Consider the following 5,827-nt stretch of genomic DNA (forward strand, 5'->3'; position numbering starts at 1 on the left):
AGAACCTGGGCGCCGTGCATTGGGAGCATACAATTTTAGCCACTGGACCACCAGGCAAGTCCCTATATTTTTTTTAATAAATAAGCTAGTAATAAATTTTTATGAAGTTTTCATTTTTTATTGCATTACCTGTTTTTACAGAAGTTGGCAAAACACTAGAATATTTTGAGATGAATTATGAGAGGATCTGTAACCTAAACTCACTGGAGAGAAATTTTAGTGATGAAAGAAGATGCTGTCCTTGATCCTGAGTGTCCTTTAAAAGGAGGTAAATGCAACTATAACTTATGGGAGCTCTCTAATGCCAAAGTATACTTGACCTAGTATCATCAGATGATGTCAACACAGATCCAGAAATAGGATTTCTTAGCTATGTGGTGCCACAGAGACGTCATGGAATTTGACTTTTTGTGGAACATTTTAAATGTCCCCAGAGAGAAGAAGGAATTGTGGTTGCTATTAAGAGTATGTAATCATTTATATCAAAACCTCAGTTTAGAAATTGCTTAGGTGACTATTGGAGAAGGAAATGGAAAGCCACGCCAGGATTCTTGCCTGGAGAATCCCATGGACCGAGGAGCCTGGCAGGCCACAGTCCATGAGGTCGCAAAGAGTCAGACACGACTGAGGGACTAAGCATAGGTGACTATAGTGAGGCTGAATAATGGCCCCCAAAGATATTAGGTCCTAAGCCCTGGAGCCCGAAAATGTCACCATATTGGAAAAAAGGGTCTTGGCAGGTTTGATTAAGTTAAGGACTTTGAGATGAGGCTATCCTGGATTATCTGGGTGTCCCTAAATATAGTCACAACTATCTGTATAAGATACTCATATTCAGGGTATTTCAGATACATATATACCCTGAATATTCATTGGAAGGACTGATGCAGAAGTTGAAGCTCCAGTACTTTGGCCATCTGATGCGATGAGCTGACTCACTGGAAAAGACCCTGATTCTGGGAAAGATTGAAGGCAGGAGAAGGGGACGACAGAGGATGAGATGGTTGGATGGCATCACTGACTCAATGGACATGAGTTTGAACAAACTCCGGGAGATGGTAAAGGACGTGGAAGCCTGGCATGCTGCAGTCTGGGGGGTAGCAAAGAGTTGGATACAACTGAGCAACTGAACAACAACAACATCTATGGAAGAGGAGCTTCCCAGGTGGTACTAGTGGTAAGGAATTCACCTGCCAATGCAGGAGACATAAGAGACTTGGGTTTGATCCCTGGGTTGGGAAGATCCCCTGGAGGAGGGCATGGCAATCCACTCCTGTGTTCTTGCGTGGAGAATCCCATAGACGAGCTTGGCAGGCTATAGTCCATGGGGTTGAAAAGAGTAGGACACGACTGAAGTGACTTAGCACGCATGCATCTATATAAGAGAAAGGCAGGTGGACATCTGACAAACACAGATAAGAGGAGAAGGCAATGTGACCATGGAAGCAGAGATTGGAGAGGTGAGACCACAAGCCTACGGATGCCCACAGCCACCAGAAGTTGGACGAGGCAAGGAACAGAGCCTCCAGGGAGAGCATGGCCCTGCCATACCTCGATTTCAGCCCACAATGACACTGATTTCAGACTCCAGATTGTAAGAGCATTAATTGTTTTTGTTTTAAACCACCAAATTCATGGTTATTTGTTACAGCAGCAAGAGTAAATGAAATCAGTGACTTAGGTATGCCTTTACTCACCTGATATAACTGCACTTGACAGGAAGTAATTCTAACCCAGGACCAAGAGATTTATTCAAAAGATAAAACACAGCATATTTTCCTTAATCAAGTGCTCCACAACAGACTTGAAAACATCAAGTTCTCCCATTGTCTTTTTCTTTTTGACATAGGACGGCATATGGGATCTTAGTTCCCTGACCAGGTACCAAATCTTCGACCCCTGCAATGGAAGTGTGGAGGACCACAATGGACTACTATGGAAGCCCCTCCCATTGTCTTTAAAATAAGCAATTTATAAAAACAAATATTTGGGGAATTCCCTGGCAGTCCAGTGGTTAGGACTGGGTGCTTTCACTGCCAGGGCCAGGCTTCAATCCATGGTCAAAAAGTAAATAAATAAAAACAAATATTTTACACACAGGTCAGGAAGTATTTTATAAACGAAGCCCCATGACTTTCAACACCATCAGTATGTTAACGCCTCCTAACTTAAATCTCTAGCCCTAACGACTCCCTTTAATTTGACACTTGAATATCCATTTGCCGTCTCATCATGGTCACTTGGATATCCAACAGGCACCTCAAACGTAACATATCCGAAAGTGACACCTGTCCTTTCTTCTCTGACTTGCTTGTCCCTAGTCTGCTCCATCTTGGTAAGTGACAACTCCATCCTTCCAGAGCTTGACGCAGACATGCTTCACCCTCCCCCCAACAACCAACCACAAATGCTACCTGGGCTGTGTTTCCAGATTATATCCAGGATCAAGCCACTTCTTACCACTTCCACTGCCTCCACCCTCATTTTTTCTCCCAGAGTATTGCTGAAACTTTCTAACTAGTCCCCCAGCTTCTGCCCAACAGAAGACAACTTCTGCCCAACAGATCACAGAGTGATTCTTTAATTATACTACGTAAATTAACACTTGCCATTCTGTTGCCCCAAATTCCACTGGCTTCCCATCTTACACAAATTAAAAACCAAATCCTGAGACTTCCCCAGAAGTCTGGTGGTTAAGACTCTGCCTTCCAATGCAGGGGGCACGAATTTGATCCCTGGTTGGGGAACTAAGGCCCCACGTGCTGCTAGGTGTGACCAAAATATGAAAAACAAAATAAACAAAAAACCCCCCCAAGCCGTTCTAATGGTCAAGCTGCCCTAAATCTCATCTCCTACAGCTCTCACCCTTACTCATTCTGGTTTTCAAACAAGCCAGGCATGACCTGATTGCTCTCAGCTCAGGGTTCCTGCTGTTGCCTCTGGCTGGAATCTTCATGCCCCAGCAACTCGCGAGACTTCCTTCCTTACTTCAGGTCTTGGCTCACTGGCCATGCCCTCCTCGACCACCTCCCAGGCATTGTGACACCCAGCATGTATTTACATGTCGATTTTCTGTCTTTCTCCCCATTAGAATATTTGTTCACTTCACAAAGGCAGGAACTTTGGGTCAGATAAGTGCACAGTCAATAAGCTGAAAGTGCCAGAAATGCCAGATACGAAAACAGACATACCAATGCAGTAATTAATATATAAGCACATTATTTTCAATAATTAATATCACAATATGCATTCCTGTGATTCTTTCTGAACAAACGTTTTTTATTGCCAGTCAGTATTTCTCTCTCCATTTTAAGTACCTCAGTCTTCCATTGCCAATTTTTCTCTTCTGAAACCAAATTCTTTCTTACAAAGCCACAAATTTAATCTCAGACTCACTCAAATAGTAGATTTATAGTCTGTCTATAATACAGTTCAGTTCAGTCGCTCAGTCGTGTCCGACTCTTTGTGACCCCATGAATCACAGCACGCCAGGCCTCCCTGTCCATCCCCAACTCCTGGAGTACACTCAAACTCTTGTCCATCGAGTCGGTGATGCCATCCAGCCATCTCATTCTCTGTCGTCCCCTTCTCCTCCCACCCCCAATCCCTCCTAGCATCAGACTCTTCCAGTGAGTCAACTCGTCGCATAATATAGTACTTTTACCTATTTTCTCTGCCCATTACTCATACTTTTATTGATTTCTTTAATATTTATTGATTTATTTGGCTGCGCTGGGTCTTAGTCATGGCATGTGGGATCTTTAATTTTGGTATGGAAACTCTTAGTTGTGGCATGTGGGATCTAGTTACCTGACCAGGGATCGAACTCGGGCACCCTGCGTTAGGATCGTGGAGTCCCAGCCACTGGACCATCAGGAAAGTCCCCTGATTTCCTTCTTTATTTACTTCACTTGAATTTTTTGGTTTCCTTTGCCAGCTTTTCCTTAGATTTCAACTTGCTTTTGTTTTCACTACCTCCAAGCCTAGCAAGAAAGGGCTTCAGTTTGGTGTGGAGCCAACTAGACTTTTCTCCACCTATTTGGCTCCTCCACACTCCTATTTTTTGAGTTCTGTAAACTATAAATCTCTTTAGTCCATCACACCTTTGTTACTTTTTGTCTTTTCAAGCAAAGGACAGACCTCCAAATCGTTTTGTCTACTCTAGTCAAACCAACTGCCCCCCAAATGCAGAACCAGAAAACACCTTACCCTAGTGTGTCTCAGTGGGCATTAAGAGTGTGGTTTAGAAATCTGTAAGGGAATTTGGCGTTGCCACAGTCGTTGGGGAGGAGGAAGATATCAACATGTAATTGTGATGCTGAACAACCTTGATGCAACAAACTTACACAATAGAATACCATCCCACATTTCATCAGACTTTTTGACATCCTGCCAGACACTTCCTTATGTATCTGAGGCATAAACTCTTAACTCCATTATACATATGTCAAGCTATTTTTCATTTTGAAGTTTTAACACCCACTAAAAAATTTCAAAGACTTCTTTGTGAAAAACAATGTAAGATTATATTATGATATGAAAGTGAAAATGAACTCGCTCAGTCGTGTCTGACTCTTTGCGACCCTGTGGACTGTAGCCTGTCAGGCTCCTCCATCCATGGGATTCTCCAGGCAAGAATACTGGAGTGGGTTGCCATTATATAGACAGAACTTTACCAAGACGTTGTACACTAGGCTGGAAAAATCATGCTTGAGGAACCAACAGAACACACCTGTGGTGGCTGTAACTGGTTACTGTGTTGTATATATGTACAAGCAAATGACTACTTCTTTGTATTTCTACTGTAGACATGTTTTAGCCTTTAAATTTAGAAATATATCATTATCTTGCTATTTGCAATGTTTCTCCTTTACAGCTAGGATGTTTTCTTGATTTTTTTTATAGTTATGTGTGTAGATGGGTTATATTATCCATAATTCTCATTATAGAACAGTAGGGGGAAAAAAGGTCTATTCAGCATATATAAAGAGAGGTTGGTGCTGATGAAACTGAGAATCACTAACATAACTGCTAATCACTCAAAGATTTTCCATTTGCTTCCCAGGCTACTGTTGACACTTGGACCATACCACGGTACACTTCATTCTCACTTTCAAGGATCTTAAGCTTTTTTTTTTTTTTTAAGGAATCCAGATGGTGTGGATGATAATAAAGAAAACTAGTATGCTCCTTAAGAATTGGAATTCGACTCCTGTTTATAAACGAGATCTCATTTGATGCTCAGAAGTGGGAAAGGGGAAAGCAAATAAAACATCTTTCTAAAGATTCTTCTTCAGTTCAATTCAGTTCAGTTCAGTCACTCAGTCGTGTCCGACTCTTTGCGACCCCATGAATCTTACCAACATCATATTTACCGATTATACTACCGAGTCGCTCCCACACCTTCTCTTATGAGCTTTAAGAGATCCCACAGATTAAGTCACCAACATTTTCAACCAGATGAAACCTGAGAATTTTTTTCTTCAGGGTGTATTTCAGCTTGCTCCAGTAAGACAGGAGAAAACCGAGATCAAATAAAACGTTAAGTGACTTGCCCATGGCTCTGAGGAACTATAATATTTCAAAAGAGAAGTGCAAGAATATGTATCATAGTCTATTCGTTTATACTAGCTTTTCTCACCGCGAAGTGTAGATGCAAAGTCTGCCACCAAAGGCAAAATCAGACGGGGGCGGGGGGTGGTGTGTGTGCGCGCGCGTGCACGCTCGAGCCCCGCCCCTCGCTCCGCCTCCGGGGCTGTCCGCGGCGGTGCCTGACTGGCGGCCAGCGCAGGGGGCCTCGCGGGGTCCTTCGCGCGGGCTGCCGACG

This window comes from Moschus berezovskii, chromosome 20 (genome assembly GCF_049115385.1).
Source record: "Moschus berezovskii isolate FMDL1 chromosome 20, NW_MosBer_1.0, whole genome shotgun sequence".
Classification (NCBI taxonomy): domain Eukaryota; kingdom Metazoa; phylum Chordata; class Mammalia; order Artiodactyla; family Moschidae; genus Moschus; species Moschus berezovskii.